We start from the raw sequence: 20,489 nt of genomic DNA, 5'->3' as shown, positions 1-20,489 counted from the left end.
GAAAAGAACAACATTTATTTGAAAGAGAAGTATTTTGTAACTTTATAAATGTCTTTACTGACACCTTTGATTAATTTGTCCTTTTTGTAGGACAAATTGTAGCTCATGAAAATCTATAGTCTTCATATATATTATACAGCATTATAGACTATGAAAGCACAACCTTAAAATTAAACACAAACCTCTTGCAGTACCACAGTTCCAAACATGATATTTATATGAGCAAAAAGGTAAAAAAAAAAAGCTGTTGCATTAAACAAGAATTAGTTAAAAAAGCCTCCAACCATGACTGAAGTTGTGATCCTTGCTCAACAGTTCTCTCACGAAGCAACCATTGATGTTAAGCACTGATTGGATGCTGGGAGGCAAAGAGTCAAGGGTTTAAGTGCATTCTGGGAATTCAAAGAGCCTATGGCATTGGAGTAAACACAGGGGGTGGAAACAGGTCAAACTGCAGTCTAGCATTGATCTGTAAGAGCCTTACCCAGCAACCTTAGTGTGAAACTATAAGCTGAAAATAATTCAAATTCACACCCATAAAAATTCTAATAATTTTGTATAACTTATTGTTTTTCTTACGCGACTCCATTGGCTCTTTATTTCTAAAAAAATAATAAAAAATAAAAAAATAAAATTATATATATAAAAATATTAAATATTAATAAAATATTTTTTGCAATTTAGTAATGATCACCCTTTAAGTTTTATTCCATAATGACTAGCTGATTTATCCTTAAATACATATTATTTCATTTTAGATTTTTATTTCAGACTTATAAATTCAGTTTATGATACAGTATTATTTATATCCAAAAACAATTAGCTAATAGGCCTACTTCCAACTTTTTTATTGTTTTGCATAAATGTGACATTATCTCCTGTTATATAATATGTTGCTTAATGAATCCTAGCAGATTATAATTCAGAACACACTGAGGAATAAGAAGTTGCAAGTCATTCCCAGTGGAAGGTCTTAATTCGCTGGGGACATCTGACAAGAAGTCTCTGGTTAAACCTCTCAGGTGTGTGTGTGTGTGTGTGTGTGTGTGTGTGTGAGAGAGAGAGAGAGCGCACAAGTCCAAAAACACAAATGTATATCAAATGCACATGCATGAAATGCTCAAAATACAGACTGTAAATATGGAATGCAAGTACAAACACAAAGACACACACACACACACACACACACACACACACACAGCATGAGGTTCACACTCAAGAGCTCCTCTATGAAAGGAAAATAACTGCCTGTATTCACAAACACACAGAGCAACCAAGGTCCACATTATGCCTGCACCTTTAAAAGTAAACACAGCTGTAGCTTTTGAAGCCATATTTCAGGCCGAAACTCAAAAGAAAGCACATTGTTAAAGACGGTCACATCAATGTGTGGAAAATCATCAAATGGCAAATTTAATTTCCACATGTTGTGTTCAAAAGGCAAAAACATCTGGGAGAAGTATGCCCAGGAGCTAGTGATGGGTTGTGCTTTGGTTTGAGTGTTATGCATTATTAATACAAACGTTACATGTTATTGCCACAGAAACAGTGGAGATACAATTACAGCTTCGCCCGGCATTGAATGATGACCTCACACACTGGCACTTGTTCGGTGTCATGCATAAACTCAAGCTCTCAGTGACATGGGATCCTATTCATTTTAATGGCATTGACGCTTGATGGCACCCTGCTGGTAATTAAATGGCTATTGTATTTCCAACACAAACAAGACAAGTGCATGTTGTGTTATGTGACATCAGCAAATTTGCATAACTGGGCCAGATGGGGGTGGGGGTTGGGGGCTTGGGCATGATCCTAGCATTCTTAAAATAATAATAAAAAATTATAATTGACAAAATGAAAAATGAGAATTTTATCATTAATCACTTACCCCCATGATGTTCCAAACCCGTAAAAGCTTCGTTCGTCTTCAGAGTTTAAGACAATTTAACACAATTTAAGATATTTTGGATGAAACCGGTAGGCTTGAGACTGTCCAATAGACTGCCAAGTAAATAACAGTGTCAAGGTCCATAAAAGGTATGAAAAGTGGTCGTCAGAATAGTCCTAACAGAAGCTTCCGCCAAAAAAAAAAATTTCCTCTATCAATATTATTCCCTTCTCCAATCAAGATGTCATCTCATCTGTATTAGGAGAGAAATATGCATGGATCAAGCTGTTTACATGAAAAAAGAAAAAAAATTCTAAAACTTGTTCTAAACAACTATGTCATTGTGTTTTGATGTGAGAGGACAGCAGGGGGTGGACTTTTCACTGGAGAAAGCGTTATTATGGATTTTAGACTAATATTTTGACCAAAAGTGATGGTTTAACGTTAAAACACCTTAATGATGGATTTGTTTCTAACAAACATGCAGCTTTTCACTTTACAAGATGTTAACTGATGTACTTGATCAGTGTGAATTGCAAATTATTGTGATGTTTTTATCAGCTGTTTAAAATCTAATTTTGACGGCACCCATTCACTGCAGATGATTCATTGGCGAGAAAGTGATCCAATGCTTAATCTTTCAAAATCTGTTCCAACAAAGAAACAAACTCATCTAGCCTACATTTTGGAAGGCCTGAAGGAGAGTATTTTCTCAGCAAGATTCAGAGATATTTTATTGGCTAAAAAGGTTTTTTTTTTTTTACTCTGTTTCAGTCTTTATCTTTCTCTCCCCAAGAGAAACTCCCATGGTTACATTCATGTACTGATTTGTATTATTGAGCTAATTTCCACAGATCTCAGAGGAGGGCGTCACAGCACTGCCATCCTCATCATCCTGTGCAGTCCCCCAGCATAGCAATAATGTGACATCAATTACCAAATGCAATATGAGCATATTTAATTGGCAGAAAGGGGAAGGCATTTCATGCATCCAGAGGGCATACATACTTAGATATGATGGGTATGCAGCTGGTTCAAAATACAAGTGTGCATATCAACAGCTGATGGCCCCAAATGTGTTGTGCATCACTATGCTTTGAGAAGTGCAGTGTCTGCATTACCCTTTCATTACTGGGATGCCTTCCAAACCATTCAGCTCCTGTACAGAGCCAACACCGAACAGCTGTTTGACCAGCCCACTGACTGACTGAAGTCTCTGTTGGGTTACAGATGGTTTGACAGGTGGATTGCTGGAAGGAAAATCAATAATATTCTGAAGTGAATGAAAAGAGTTATAATATCAAAACTGCCGTTTCGCAATCTGTAAAAATAATAATGCTTTTTCAGAACCGAGAGAGATCAAAATCAGTCAGACATAATAAATTCAGCTCTGTAACATTTTAATTTAAAATGCCTATGGGGGGAAAAGCATGGGTCTCTGAATCTTTGATTTATTATTAAAGTTTGTACAGTTATGCATGTAGCATACAGTTTTTGTTTGTGATAGAGGTACTCCAGCCATACACTACTGCTCAAACGTGTAGGGTTACAAACAGTGACCAAGATGACAGTACAGACATTTATAATGTTACAAAAGACGTTTCAAAAAATGCTGCTCTTTTGAACTTTTTATTCATCAAAGAATCTTGTAAAAAAAAAAAGGTCACCCTTTCCACAAAAATATCAAGCAGTACAATTGTTTTCAACATTAATGTAAGAAATGTTTTAGAACACCAAGTAAGGATATTAGAATTAGAAGACTCTGAAGGATCATGTGACTCTGAAAACTGGAGTAATGATGCTAAAAAAATTCAGATTTGCCATTGCAGGAATAAATTATTTTTAAAACAAACATTTATTTTAAATTCTAATAATGCTTCAGAATACTACCGTTTTTGCTATGTTTTTGAATGGTAGTGTATCTAATGGATAATAATATCAGAGACTTTGGCATGGGCCCTTTTGTCTTGGGCTAGTGAGCACCTAGCCACCCCCTCGACAACCCTAGAAACTATATAGCAACACATTCAAATCCATTCAGAAATCCCCAAAAATTGACATCTTTTCGTAGATTAAGAAATATAAGCTTTTACAACTTCATGAATATTTAAGCTTAGGCGTTTAGATTACAGTAAATCTTTGCTTCATGTGTCCTGGTGAGGCTTTAGTATCTGGGCTGTCACAGTGAGCCTATTGAAGTGTCTGCTTGACTGGGATTTGGGGCTGATGTAGGCCATGGCACACTGAGCTGGGTTATGTTGGAGCCTCTGAACCATGACAAAAAGGATGGGTGTGAGTGTGTGTGTGTGTGTGTGTGCATAACACAGATGCCACGGAGCAGACGGGGGGAGGTTGTCACTGCTGCTTCTGCCCAGCGCTGTGCGCATACTGTCTGCCTGCCCCCTCTAATAAGGTCCCCATGGGATTGTGGGTGCAGAACAGTAGATTGAGAACGTGGGGCCACTGGGTTTAAATATCATTTGCAAGAGATGAAAACCATGAATGGATTCTCGTAGTTTCACTGTAGGGGGGGGCAGACAATGGCAAAGAAAAAAAGTGTGAGTGAGAGGGCCAGAAAGAGCTTGGAAGAGATAAAGACAAAGATAGAATAAGCATTTTTAAGCTGTTGTAGTAATACACAACTAATCTGTGGCTTCCATCATTCAAATTGTCAATATTTTGGTCAAAAAACTTAAAGATAAACTGAATTGGCCCAACAATTTGCTAAATTATTAACATGACATACGCTGGAAATAAAGTGGACTATTTTATATTCTAAATTGAAATATTTTAAATTCACACCATGAAAGGTTTTTTTTGTTTTGTTCATGCTCTCATCAAAATCCATGACAAGAAATGTTTTAATGCTGCCTTTTTGCCTACTTCTAGCATCTACAATTTTTGGTTTTTACAAATGACATTTGACTTTACACCAAAATACTGTATATGTATTTACAATACTAAAATATACTGTATGCACATGAATGGAAATACAGACATTGATGTCAACTTAAAATGATCTTCTGCTTTTTAAAAATAGACTAGAACATCTTTTTTTTTTTTTTTATCTGTGATTAAGATGTCAATTCACAGTCTTAATTTTTCTGTTTTCCCATTTCATGTGGCTTGTGCTATGCTCATACTGTTAATCACACAATTTAATGAATTCACAGACCTTAACATTTAAAATTGTATTTTTTATTTGGTAACATTTTTCATTAAATTGTATTGTTTGTAACTTATTTGGGACATGACCCACCAGTTGAGAAGCACTGACTTCTTGCATTATCTGTATGTATCCCATAATTCTTAGAAAATGATGTGTACACTATATACATAAAACATTCTGAAGTCCATTACTGAATGTATCCTCACCCTGATATGTTTATATATGCGCATTTTTGTGAATTTGTAATCGTAGTGCTACTGAAGCAAGAAGTGTTTAGCTTATCCCATCTCTCTTGGCTCTTGTCCTTATTAATATTTAATGTTCCCTCCCGGTCCACGACACATCTTCGATTATACATTATGCAAACTACCACTGTGTTAACATTTCAAAACATTTGTGCTCAACCTTACATCCTTGTCTCTTGTCATATCGTTCAAAATCAGTGTGACAATTCACATTAATTCCAGCCATGCTAAAGGACAATTTTCCTATTTTCTGGACTAAAGATGTGTTATAATATTTGGAAAAGGAAGAATCTGTTTCCATAAATAGATGAGTTATGCATAGTATTTTTTTTACAGGTTCAAGCTAAGGTCACTGCTGTAAAAGGCCAAGTGTTAGTATTTTCAGACAGACACAAACTCAACCTCTTGTAAAATTGTTTAGATCTCATTTAACATTATTTGGCATTGGAACTGACCAAATACTTGCAAAATTATCCTGTAATAATTCACAGTCCTTGCGAATGATGTAAGAGAATATTTGTGCTCATTTAGGCTATTCAGAATGGGAAGTATACAAACGTTGTATGTGAAATAGTATATAAAACATTACACATCCACAAGCAACAGTATATGCAAATTTGCATACTATGTCCAGTATATATAATATAGAAATAGTACAAGAAGTATAAGATGCTTTTAAAAACATTGATTTATTTCTATGGAGTCCATGAACAGGAAACAGAAGGACAGAACAATTAAATGACTTTAACTGAGATCTTTATCCCCTCTCATGCTGGTAAATGGCCCACAGACAAATGCCATGTGTCAGCATAAATAAACAAGACAGTGCACAACAGGGATAGCCAGTGCATAAGATGGATCACAACATACCAACTGCACTCTTTTCTCTAAATATAATCACAATTACCCAGTCATACAATATGTTTTGCTTTGTTTAGAATGCAAAAGATTTCAGCAAAATCAGCAGAGGTGCCACCATTCCCACGATGAAAAGATAAGGACTTCACTGGGAATTGCTGATGATGTATGAAATTAGCCTTAGTCACAAAATCTTGCAAAACTTTACTAAGGCTGATGGTACATTGGGCAACTTTTTGAGCAATGTTGCCGGGCAACTTTGGGAAATGTTGCCATCAACAGGCAACCAGGTGAGACACAGGGCCCATGACTGATCTAAAATATCCAGATTTGTTATCCATTCTCAATGGAAAAAAGCTCAAGGAATGTTGCTCAAAAAAAAGTTGCCTGGCAAAATTGCCAGTTATTGCTCATAACTCCTCTGGGCAACAATTCAATCACCTCTTGCTGGTCATTCATGGCCTGAGAAGGTCATTGCCCTTTGACAAGACTTTATGAAGACCTTTGCCCCCCCCCCCTCCCCAAGGCTAGTCATACCTGACATCAGCTTACAGTGACAAGCTCTCTCTTTCTTTGAGTCATCCATATTTCAGAGCAGGGAAACTGACTAAATATCAGGTTACTAACTACGCAGAGGTCATTTTCAGTAACAGAGAAGTTAAAGAGTGTTCAAAGGACAGTTCAGAAAATAAATCTTTTTTTTTTACATTTTGACAAGACATTGTGAGTGGTGTGCTAGAGTGTTTGCTTAGGTGCTTAGAAAAACTGTAGGGTTTGCTTTGGTGTCTTCAGTCTTTAATGCTGCACAGAGGTAGCATGAATGCATTTACAAATGTATATTTACACAGCAATTATAAATGAACACTTTGATAAATGTAATTTGAGATTTAAGGATTCCCCCGTTCATTTAAATAGGACTTGGTTTTGTTTTAACTGCTTTGCAAATATGGCCGCCAAGTGAAAGGACTTTCCTTGAAAAGGACTTTGATATTGTAGTGTTTATTTTACAGGTGGATTCCTATTGGCTGTCAATCAGTTTTTATCATACTGAAAGTGATTTCAATGATATTGATCCCTCCAGAGAGTGATGGGACAAGAAGAAATCGCTGCGTTCCGTTGCTGTCCATGGAGGGTCAGAAAGCTTTCAGTGGCTCCAAAATTGGTGGCTGATTCATACAGTCTCATTCATACATTTTCATATGATGTGGTTACACCACACTGATGGTCAGGTTTACGGATGAACCTTTTTTTTTTTTTTTTTTTTTTAAACGTACATTTCCATACAGATCACAAATCTGAATAATCATTAAAAAACCAAGGGCATGTGGTGGATTTGATTGTCACTCATTGTAATATGAAAAGCAATTCCTTAACCATCTGCTAGATGAAAAGGGCTCCTGACCTGTGTCCATGTCCTGCCTGATGTTCCTTGTCACTGTGGTGTGGACTTGTGTATGTGTGCTACTAATCTAACGCACTATTTATGAAACATGTTTGTGATAATATTTACTCTATTTCAAGACAATGCATTCACTCTATCCATCTGTCTTGAAAAGGAGGCATGGAGATAAAACAGAAATATTGAAGAATCAGCCATGACCCCTCCGGCGCTACCACATATGTGGAGCAGCACCATACAGCTCTATCGATTTCCACTGTATCCAGACTGTAGGCCATGTCTATTTTTCAGTGAGGATGTTTCCATGCCAAGGCCTCTCTTGAGAGAGGAAAAACACACACGCACACCGGCAGAGGTAGGCGAGACAGCAGCGGATGGCCCATTATCATGAGCACTTCCTCTCTGTGTGGACTGATATTAATAGTCGCTCTCATTCGGGCATTGATGGAATGTAACTGAACATATGTCTGCCAGTGGAAAAGAGAAAATGAGTTATAACTACGGGGATCATTCTCAGTTTTCCCTGGAGAACAGCAGGGCATCGTGAAAGCTAAAGTTAAATTATTGGAACAGAACAATATCACATTAAAACATTCAGCTTTGTTGGTCTTTTTTATGAGCTTTTAACTGAAGATCAAAGATTATGCAATCTATATTATACAGACTGACACCCTGAACTAGGCCTGAGGACAGGTTTATGGACTCCCAAACCTAGTTTGGATGCTTTGTTTTTCGGAGCTAACTCTGGACATTTGTAAGACTCAAGTTAAGATAAAACAATGTAAGACAAGTCCAAAACAGCTATAAAACATGGCAATGACCCACTACCATTTGGGACACATTTGGATAATTTGCAACAGATACTTGGATTTCCATATAAATCTTACCCAGAAAACTGGCAGTGAGTACTAGAAGCATTTGCAAACATTATCTGGTTTCATCTGGTCTCGGCAAATACAACCCAGAAGCACACTTTCACCCACTCTGTCTACATATATAGACTTTGCACATTTCAACATCTCATCCATCTGATGCCGGATTTGCCATCATGCCTTTCTAAGGACACAGTCAAATTGGACTGACACCAGTGTCCTTAATGCAATAAGGGATCAATTATACGACACTGGGTCACACTTACTCTGTAACTGAGTTGGTTTAATTGAATTGAACTGAATCCACATACCCCTCTGAGGCACTGCCAGCACCACTAAATGCAGAAGCTTTGAATTGATTTGTACTTCCAAGCTTAAAGATTACTGCCGACCCATAGAGAGAAATTGACAATCAGCTCCCTAAATCTTAGATCCAGCTGGAATCAAGTGTAGAAATTTAAAAAGGCCCTTCTAAAAGAGCCAAAACTGACTCACTTCTCTAAAGTGCACACTTTCAAGTTAGACTGCTGGAAACGTCAGCCCTGAACGTATACACATGGAATATTATCTTCTGTGGTCAGTCTTCCTTTGTTGTGCAACAGGAAGGTGAGCCGGTTATCACATGGTGAACTTACTGGATTTACAACTATATCATATAACAGCATCATGTAGTGTTAAATTGAAAGTAACTGCAATTTGACATGGGCAGAAAAACAAAATGAACCTAAACAACAAACAGACAGAAATGCAATCGTGAGAAGGGGGATGGTGAGTGTTTAAAATGTGCTTCAATTAAGCACTTTACCCTAAAAACCTCTAGAGAGAGAGAACGAGAAAAAAACTTGCTTTAAACTGGTAGGTGCACATTAAAAGCCTGGTTTCTATAGGCAAATCCATTAATTCACCTTCACTGGCAAATGACTCTGAGTAACAAATATGGAATTTTCTATATTAGTTAATAGCTTAAAACTGATCTCATTTAATGCATGCATGCAACTGAACTGCCAGATTATAATTAACACAATGCCTAACTCATTTTTTCTATGCCTCTGTGTTTGAAGGTGTGCATGTGCTTAAATAAAAAAAAACAGCTAAAATATAATCACTTGCGGTGTAAATCTAATTTTGAACCACATGCACATAACAAAAAATTCCTTGCCTTTAAAAATGCAATCAGAGTATGCCTTAAATTTAATTTACGATTTAGCTAAATAACATCACCTGCTCCCGAAAACAACCTTTTCAAATAAAGAGAGCATTTCTTATCCTTCTTACATTTGGACAGAACTGCGTCCCCCTCACAGACTATCAGGATGTCACATGCTTCTGTCTCCTATTGTTTGTCTTTCTCAGGAAGCAGGAAGTTCAGAATCGGCGTCTGCAGAAGCGGTGGAGAAATGAGCTTTTTGATGGATTTCTGTCTTGCTTGGCCCTTTAAAATGAGCCTGGGTTTCTAATCAACAGCTTTCACATGTGTCAACAGGAAACAAGCACACACATGTTACTCCAGGTAGTCCCCTGAGTTTTGTTGTTCAAGGTTTGAACAAGGCATAAAAGATTTGAAGTTTTTTATATTTGTGAAGCTACAACTTTACAAAGAGTAACTGTGAGAATCAGCGTTTATCATCCGGGAAAATATGTTTTTTACATTGCAATCATCCATTGAAGGTTCACTAAGGAGAAGTCAGGTGCTCCTGGCAAAATTAGGCTTATACCCTGTATTTCACCACCAGAAACGCTTTCCGCACAGTTTAAATCACATATGTCTCTCTATGACCCTAGAGAATGAATAATAATCTGGTTATGTGTATTCCACATAAGTACAGTGACCATGGTTGCCACATGAGGTGAAGTTTCCGACATCAGTCGAGCTTTACGCACCGCGCGGTCGTCATTTATCAAACACTGTATATCAAAGAAACTCAACTTCTTATCCTCAAGTTGTTATAATGTTGTATATCCATTATCCCTAAGGCACAAAAATGGGAAAACATGCAGAACACGCAGCCCTTTCAATAACAAGCTGAACTCACCTCTCTTTATTGTCGGTAGGTATTGTTGTGTTCAAGCCCCCAGGTTCGCGAGGATCTTTTGTCTTTTTTGTTACCGGAGGCTAAAATGACTCTGTGGTCTCAGTGATTTCGCGTCCAAAGTCATGCACACAAAGGAAAACCCGATGCGTAAAATACAAGCAGCCGGTGATACAGTTCATGTCAGTTTTGTGAGGACACAGGCTCTATCGGTAGAGTCCCGTGTCCGTCGGTTCACTCGTTTACCCCTCCTCCGCCCCATCAGCTCCCTACAGTCAGTCCAGCCTGAGCAGATTTCCCTCTGCCGTTACCGTGGTGATGCGCACGCTATTGACGCAAGCGCGGGCTGAAACGACAGTCTGAAAATAAAATAAAATAAAATAAAATAAAATAAAATAAAATAAAATAAAATAAAATAAAATAAAATAAACGCATAGTGTCAGTGTTAAAGGTTTGGGCAACAAGGTTATTATTATTATTATTATTTATTTATTTTGCAAGAAAATACACATAGGCCTGTAGAAAGGCAACATAATCTCATAAGAAGATCCTAAAGAACAGAGCACAAAAGAGAAAAAAAATACACAAAAGAGAGAATAAAGAAAGAAAAAAGTCGAACTATACAATCTTCTAATCGTTAAAATTTCTTCAGTAAACTAGAAAAGTCTTTACATTTTAAAAACATTACAGATTTTCAGTACATCCAAAATTATTTTTGAAAATCAGAAAGCAATGGCTTTGTTTTAAGGCACTTACATTTATAAATATAAAATGTGCCCAAAACGAAATATTATTCGGTACAAATTGAGTATGTACCCCTTCCATTATTGAACCAAAAATAATATCAACAATGGGGAGCTACCAAATCAAATAATCAAATTATTTAAAGAAACTATTTATATGCACTTGATAGAAAAATTGTACCATTTTTTTCTTTTTTTTTTAACATTTACCCTAGTAATGTTGTTGTTTTTTTCTTTCTTTTTCTTTTTTTCTTTTCTTTATCTTTTTTGTTGTTGTTGTTGAAGAATCTTAGTGTGTCATCAGAAAATTAAACCACAACTTATATTAATTTGACTGGGTCCAAAGAACACTGTAAATATACGATTTCAACTTGTCAGTGCATCCTTCATTTTAAAGGAAGTTCCCACATTAATGAATTTACAGTTACACTGATACTCATAATGACAAGTTCAGTGGAAAGCCTTATACCTCTTACAGCTGTATGTTGTTACTAGGTTCTGTATAACCATTACTCTATATTAAATTTTAAGACAATATGTGGCATATCAGCTAAATGCATATAAAAAAAAGGATAAAGTGATTAATCTTTTGGTGAAAGGATCACAGTTTTTTCTTAAACCCTTTCTGTATCTTGGATATAGAAAAGGAGGAGTGTGAGAGATTGCTGCCTCATCTTGTCCAGCTCTGTGATTTGACACATGGCTAGACAGCACTGCAAGGCCTGCTCACTCTCTCACATCCATTTTGATTCAGCTGATTATCCAGTGAGACGGGTTAATGAGTTCTCTGGATCTGTTATTGGAAAAAAGTTCCACTTCTCACCTCAGTGACCACAGCAAACGAGTGGACATTTTCACAACACACATTTGTTAATATTACAGGCCTGATGAAGGACATATCACCTTGAACTTCATATTGATTTAAGTCAAACATGTAACTGCAAGTAGGCTTTTCTTCTATGTTTTTTTCTAAGTTTTCTAAAAAAAAAAAAAAATTGGTTTCAGTAAGTGTAAACAGTCTTACTGATGACAAATTGTACCAACAACATGCACACAACTGATCACATATAGCCTTGTTATAGTCTATGCTACCAATCATCATACTTCTATAAAATTGCTTTGTCTACAAAAATGTGAGGTGTTTTTATATAGAGGTAAGCTTTCCATTTTAAAATGCATTTTTATGCTCTAAATGGCAAAAACTACAAAAAAAGCACAGGGAGACAGAGAGAGAGAGAGAGAGAGAGCTTGTGAAAGAGGGAGGGAGAGCGATGGGGAAGGAAGGGAGTGTCAATGCTCAAAACAATAGAAAATCTCTCAAAAACAGAAACAACAGGCCTAGTATTGCAGGAAAATGGAATAAAGGAAAGAAGTGTGGCTTATGGCCAATATATTATAATATGATGGACTTTACAGTTTTTTTGTTTCACATCAAATTTACATACAAACAACAACATAAAATTAAGCACTCAACTGTTACTGTCCTATTGTTAATAAAATAAAATAAAACATTGTTACATGATTCAGTATTTATATGCATACGCTTGATGCCTTCAGAAAAACATATTTTACTGAATAAAGGACATATTCATGAATTCTCAGTACTGATATGTTAAACAACCAGACATGCTACGGAGAAATATAAATAAATATATTAAATAGCCAAAACTGTGTTTGGTGCATGAATGTGGAAATGTATCAATTATATCCCACTCCCCTGTTTTAAGAGAATAAAATGACCTGTGCAAAGACAATGGATTTCTGCTCCCATTTCCTCATGACAAGCTTTTGTTTACTGCCATCTAGTGGATAAAACATATAATGACTGGTCAGGTGGAAATGTTTAGCACCATCTGCTGGAGAGACATTTAATTAAAGGCTGAAAAAACAGATTTGGAAACCGTTCAGTCACCGCAAGCGCATTCAGATGTGTCACGGCAAGTTTGTTATAACGGTGACTACAATTAATGCTAATGATTAGCTAAATTACAGAGGATGACATTAAAGACTTTTCTTCTGTTGGTTAAAAAAGCTCGATTTATTTGAATTAACTTTCCCTAAAATTTGTAGTATTTACTGTCAAAACACTCAAACAGTTCCTTGCGAGGTTAGACCCATCTGACAAAAAAGTTATTTTTCATATACAATTCTCCATTAATTAAAAATCCTTCATTTCTGTTCATTTGTCAATCCATGCTCATAATGGATGTTTTTTGTGGTCCTCTTAAGATGATGGGATGTGAATGTGGAGCAGGTGACCATCTGTTGGACAGGCTAAAGACCAGCTGTGTTTGTGAGTCATAATATTCAAATAGCCTGTTTATTTCCTGCATGCCCTGTAAAAATTATGAATATACATCACAATTTGTTTCATTTGTTAGGTACTCACCATCAGAAATAGATAGATAGATAGATAGATAAATAGATAAATAGATAGATAGATAGATAGATAGATAGATAGATAGATAGATAGATAGATAGATAGATTTAATAATTATTAAGTATTAGAGCAACACCCTAGCTTTAAGCCTAATGCTGATTCTATCAGAGATTTTACTGCAATGTCACAAGCAATGTACGTTTTAATTGACATGATCTATCTATGAGCTAGACTATATAAGAAGCTTCCAGTTTGGCAGTGCTGCTCTGCTCAGTCCGAAAAGGCACAGTTTCATTTGAAAGGTATTTTTCTGGAGGCGGTTTGTAACATATCTGAACCCAGTAGCCCCAGTAGCTCACGTGTTTTCAGGTGTTTCTGTGCTATCTCTGTATCTATGGATGAGTGAAGGTTTTTTAAGTGTTATGAATTTTGGCATTAGGTTTGGTTGCTGATAAGACATGTTCCACAGCCCTGAAGAGGGATGCCTTTATTGCTAATGTAAGAAAAGTGGATAATAACTTACAACATTCACAGATCATCACTTGTCACTTTGATTTTAAATTTCAGTAGCTTTGTGAACTGACAGTAGTATTTTATTGCAACGTTATATTTTCCTAAAATCCACTTGCATAAACACTGCACCATAGGCAATATTATCCGTAGGGGCTGCCATTGGTGTTTTGTGTACTGTGTGACATCAGAGCTCGGAACTCGGAGTACATTGATCTAGTACGAGTTCATGGGTGGGAAGTCACAGGTGTGACTGATGTTCCAGTGCACTTTCACGGGTATAAGGTTGGAAAAAGACGGGTTACGGGTTGCGTTGGGACGCGGCATAAATCTGCAATTTGGAGGACCTTTAAATTAGAGCGCCCTCTACCAGATAAATCCCACATTTGTCTTACCATTAAAGCTCAGAAGGTGAGGCCTTCTGTAGATAAGGACTATTTTGACCATTGTACATGTGTAACTTTTAAATTGCGGTCCAATTAAGTCGTAGGTTTTTTGACATGAATGTGATATAACTCACAAAGATGGATCTTTGAGATACAGTGGTGGTATACTCGGATGTTCTGTGACAATCCTAGTTGTAGGATCTCGGCCTCCACAGAAAATTCCAAGGACTGCATCTTAGGCTAAAGAATACTGATGTTAAAGACTAAACTGTGTTAAGTCCATATGGGGGATTATCTGTACTCAGTGAATTCCTCTCCTAATTTGTGCTGCGTTTCCAGACTTTTGGTTCAAAATGTTTAATCCTATTTGCTCCACTACACTGACGTATTTTCATGGCTTTGATTTCTGGTTGGTCTGAGTGGACTACACAAGTGGATAGTGTGAATCTCACGCACAGACACTCAAAGAGGTTTCATTGGAGGCAAAAAGTAGCCTTCTGACGGAAAGGAACTAGCTGAGAGGATCTGGTAAGAATTCTCTTATTTGTGTAAATTTGTGGAGAATATACTACAGTAATAGTGTATTATTTATAAATTAACACAATCTTTGCAATGCTTAATATTTGTTGTAATATTAAGATAACTTACACTAACAAAGGAATATGATTAAGTAAAACAAGTGCCATCCATTTAGAGCTTGTGAAAATGGTGATTTCAAGTAATGTAATCTTGCATTTATTTATTTCAAATTGTATTTTATTACATATATATATATATATATATATATATATATATATATATATATATATATATATATATATATATATATATATTAAAGTACATTTTTAATTCGAAAATGATTTTCATATTTTTTTTGACAAATTCTTTTAATTCTTGTGTTTTCTCAATTGCATGCTCATAGAAACATTATCTTGGGCCCTGTGATCAGGAGGCTATTTATCATTATTATTATTACTAATTAAAAACTATGTATTATGATCATTATTATTACATTTATTTAATAAAAAATATCTCATTATATATTTATATATAATGAATAATATAACCTAACCCTAACAAAAAAACTTTTAGCATTTTTTTAAATAAAATAAATAAATAATAATTATTATTTTTCTAATTGTTTTTACAAATAAGGATTTCCCTAAAATTTAGTTTTATTTTCAGATTTAGCTCATTTCTGGGTACAAATTTGTCCCCAAAATATGGTTAAGAACTCCCACATAAGCTTACATATAGATTAGTCCATGTCTCCACAAGGCAGACTTTTTGTGAGGTACCAGGCAGAGACTGCCGAAGCAGAAAAGTGAAATCTTTAAGCCCAGATGGGTTTGACCAAAGATTGAGTGAACCCTTAATTAGCCGAAGTACCTCTGACCTAACCAGAAATAAGCAAAGAATCAGCTCAGATACAAAGACAAAGGCAGACACAGTTCTGCCACACACACACTCAGCACTAATTCAAGAAAGAATGCTCATAATTAGGGCGCTGTTCTCATTCTTCAAATTATTTAGGAAAAAAAAAATCTGACTTCTGTGAAATGGTGACAGCTCAGGATCCTGCTAGATAACCTCATTATCTTATTTACAAAAAAAAGAGGCAAAAGGTAAAAAAGAAAATCTCAGCAAGACATTATTTTGCTTTGTGACAATGTGATCTGCTCACATAGCTTCACGTGACTGAATAAAACGCAATAAAGCTTGTTGCGTGCTATCATTGTAGTAATTGCTCCAGTAAGATAGCCCTGCAAATGTTTTCCAAAAACAGATGACTTTAAATGCCATCAGATTTCTGCCCCACGTGCGAATGGCTTGCCGTTGTGTGCTTGGCTCACTGGTGGTTGGGATGACCTTTCAGACTGCGATGCTTCAGGACTCTGTCCGTGTGCATACACAACTCCGGCTTTGTGTACCAGCTTCAGGAGATGATGAGGCTCGGGGCACTGTACTCTGTCAAAACCTAGACAGCAAAAAAAGAGCTTTTGTTCTATGAAGAAAAAAAAAAAAAAAAAAAAATGGGCGGTCTGTTTCTGAGAAATAGTTTGTATTGGTTTGCTGGCAGGTTTATGGTGTTGTGTCGATTGTTCATTCAGAGGTTTTGGGTTGTAATGAAGCAAGATGACACATGCGAAGGTTTGTTCAATAATATATAAGCCTTTAGAACATACTGTGTACTTAGTTAAAAAAACTAACTTAAATCTAACTTTGAGTATCACAGTAATAGCCAAAAAAGTCACCCTGAGACGTACTCTGCACTTAATGTCTTCTTGGGCTGTAATGTAAATATGTTGTCTTATGAAAAACATAAGAAGCCGATACATATGATTACTAGTTCTTTTATGGTTACCCCTTTTAGTTTAGTTGTTTTAATTTTCTTGTGTATAAAATGTTGCACTGTATGGAGCATATATACAATAATTCCTTTGTCAAATTTACTAAAGATTTAATGAATACGTCGAGATCATATACTGAAATAATATTTTAATGGGGTGCTGAAGAATTTAGAGAATTCATAAGATAACCTTACTTATTAATCCTCCATGCCACACAATATTTACTGTACATGGAAACATTTAAAATGCTAGCTATTTAAAGAAACAACAAAATTGTTGCTATAAAGAAGCCGATAATATTATGCTGTTTTAAGAATATTTTAGCAAGTTTTATTTAAAAAAATAATAATAAAAAAAAATGTTAGATAATGACATTTTTGAACATCATCATCTATTTATTTACACAAAATCAAGAAATATTTGATATTATTCCATATGGCAGTTCTGTAGTGCTTTTGCAGTAATGCAGGCTGTGGCATCAGTATTGCTATTTCAGTTATTTGTTTATTTGGAAGTGCTTACAATAATTACATTTTATTTATGCATGTTTAAACAACTGCCACCTGTTCCAAGGAACTGCTCAAAGCTTAATTCTATGAAAAGGTGTAGAGAAAACTCATAGAGTTGTCATATGGCTTTTTATTTATTTGATTTATTTAAATTTCAAATTCACTTAATTTTAAAATATATTTTATCTATTGTTGATAAAAAGATCTAATTGCTCACTTTTTGCCTAAAAAGAGTCTCCTAACTTACATTGTCCTCTTTATTAGCCATAAGGCTTTCTGAAGATCTGTTGGATAATCTTAGACTTATGAGCAGTTTATTATTCACTTTCATAAGAGTGACTAGTTGCCTTTTATTTCTATATGTGTCTGACTATAAAGTTATCATTCATTCTGTTTTTGGCCTGTGTGGCCTCTCCGACCTCTGACACCGTGACAAATATTTGTGCTCTCAACGCCCACATTATGGTACACTGTGTATTCAGTTTTGCCCTGGCCCACCAACTGTCATAACGGGTCCGTCTTGGAGTTTTATTGAATTCATATCAGATTCGACTTGGGACAGTATTCCAGCTGCACACATAAGCAGTATTGTCTGTCATGTAAGCAAGTGCATTTTTGTAATCCCTCGTCAATGGTCCAAGTGTTGCCCATTCTGGTCTGACTCTGGTACATTCTTGTTAATGCCTCTTGCCACAGGCCTAAAAGCACATTGCACGAATGTGGCTGGAGAAAAGCTGCTCTTTTGTCTAAGACCCTCCTCTTGAGCGGCGTGTCTTCGTCATAGCCTGTTATACGTAATGTGCATGTCTCTTCACTAAGGAAAAATGCTAATTCACACCCCTCAGGCTTGCATTTAAACCTAATGCACACACACACACACACACACTCACACACACACACACACACACTCACACATACAAAGCAATAAATACTTTGTGTGTTTAGTTATAGCACATGCAAATTAATTGTTTCACGCTTTCAGTGGCTCCAAAAGTATTTTGACCAATAAGCCATGCTTAATAATGTTTGAATGTCATTGCATTAGATAACAAAATATCAAACCAAGTAGCAACTGTGACCAATGCAATTTTTTATATTTTTGTCATCTTCTTTAACCAAATTATCCCAAGGTGATTTTTAGTGCATTTATTGTCAAACTAGAATGAGTCTACCGGAGTCCTGCACATGACACGCAGGAAAAAATATAAGGCTAAATCGTGTGCACGATTTACTAATTCGTTCCCTCAATGTACTAAAACTTGCACACGATTACTATAGCTTTCCCTCGATTTACTATTGTATTCACTCGATTTATAAATTGTGTGCACGATTTACTAATTCATTCCCTCGATTTGCTAAATCGTGCACACGATTAAGCAAATCGAGCGAGCGCAATAGTAAATCGAGGGAATGCAATAGTAATCGTGTGCACATTTTAGTAAATTGAGGCAATGAATTAGTAAATTGTGTGCACAATTTTTTTTTTTTCTTGCATGTCATGTGCGGGGCTCCGTAGAGTCTAAATACAGAACCTTTTGTCTTTTATTGTAATAGTATCTCTGTTGTTTTACAATGTAAACGGCTTGTGAATTTGCTTATAAAGTCTTCTTATGTTTTCTTTCTTAACATAAATGCCACTTGTTGATGTATATTTTTTGACACACTCACGTTTTGTTTGATATGTATGCACATGCATCTTACAAGCTTGCATGCATCCATAAATGCACACATTTTCTTTTTTCAGAAATGCGCTCTAATACATACAAAAAACGAGTGTCTGTTGTTTTAAATGAGCTGCATGTTGGTTATGCACATTTTTTGTGCAGTTCAGATCATTCTACTCTCCCCACTTTCACCACTACATAAGATGTCAGAACTTTGCCCCTTATTTGACTTTTATGGTCTTTAAGTTGACATAAATTTTCAGATTTGCCATGAACTAATGGCTACAGATTAGTTATTGTCAGCAAAGTTTAGTGTGGAATGGATGGGTCTCTTTTTTATTTCTTTATTTTTTTGTCAGGCAACGCTGCTTCTCAGCAAACAGTTTATTTAAAATGTATACACACAGTAATAAGTGTTACGGTTGTCACATAGGACTTCAAACATCAGAAATTAGTGTAAATATTTCCTAGTATAATGAAGATAGTTTACAGTGTTTTTAGGTTTGATGTGTTATTAATGCACACATTTTAAAGGAATAGTTTACCTAAAAATGAAAACTGGCTCCTCAGGCCATTTAAGATGTAGTTCTTCATCAGAATAGATTTAGATAAAATTAGTTTTACATCATTTTCTAGTTAAGGGATACCATCAGATTGAGAGCTGATAAAACAGCTGATAAAAACATCACAATAATCCACAAGTAATCCACATGACTCCAGACCGTCAATTAACATCTTGTGAAGTGAAAAGCTGGATGCTTGTAATAAACAAATCCATCAAGATTATTGCATTCTCCAGTGAAAAAGAACTATTAATTTAATGGAATGGTGGAATATGTACTTGATGTAGAATCAGTGGATATGACTCTGATTTGTTAGCTCCTGGTAATCCACACACTGTATGTTTACTTACATTTTTACTGCTATGGGCAGCAAAGTTGTGTCAGCGTTTTGATATTTCATTATTTAATTCATTCATGCTATCCATAAATACGTATGCATGTTTTCTGTGTTTGGTAACCTAAGTTTACAGGATTACATTTAGTAATAACATTTCAGATTATTAACCATTTTTAAAAATGAACAAAAAGTGTTCATGATCATTTCAATGGATTTAATCATTGCTTATGTATAGTGTTACTGTATCTCTTTTAATGAACAGTACCCGACAGCCTCAAATCACCAATAAAATGTCACCAACTCCTTAAGGACACAGTTTACTATTGACTATTACCTCCCTCAGCCATTCTCCTATGAGAAGATGATAGAACTGTTTATGAATATCTCCATAGACACAGTATCTGTTGTCATTTAGAGAATACTGCTTCTCTTCAGCAGGAAGGGTTTAATGAACCCTAATGTTTTAGGGCAAAGAAGGATAGTATAGAGAGAGTAAAGAGAAGCACAAAGACTTTCCCTTATGTTGTAAGAAAAGAACAGCATTCTTATATACCCTGACTGAACTAAATGAATCTGCTATCT

The 20,489-nt window shown here is 35.7% G+C and overlaps 1 protein-coding gene across 1 annotated transcript in view; it reads right to left on the bottom strand.

Moving 5' to 3' along the window:
* frmd4ba (FERM domain containing 4Ba) overlaps positions 1 to 10,732 on the bottom strand; it is a 47,306-nt gene extending 36,574 nt beyond the window's left edge. Inside the window, exon 1 of the mRNA XM_052559431.1 lies at positions 10,468 to 10,732. The gene's annotated coding sequence lies outside the window, so the exon portion shown is untranslated. The remainder of the gene's footprint in view (positions 1 to 10,467) is intronic.
* Positions 10,733 to 20,489: the final 9,757 nt, after the last annotated feature.

The sequence above is a fragment of the Carassius gibelio genome, chromosome B6 (genome assembly GCF_023724105.1).
Source record: "Carassius gibelio isolate Cgi1373 ecotype wild population from Czech Republic chromosome B6, carGib1.2-hapl.c, whole genome shotgun sequence".
In the NCBI taxonomy this organism is placed as follows: domain Eukaryota; kingdom Metazoa; phylum Chordata; class Actinopteri; order Cypriniformes; family Cyprinidae; genus Carassius; species Carassius gibelio.
This window is presented reverse-complemented; position numbering and strand designations above follow the sequence as displayed.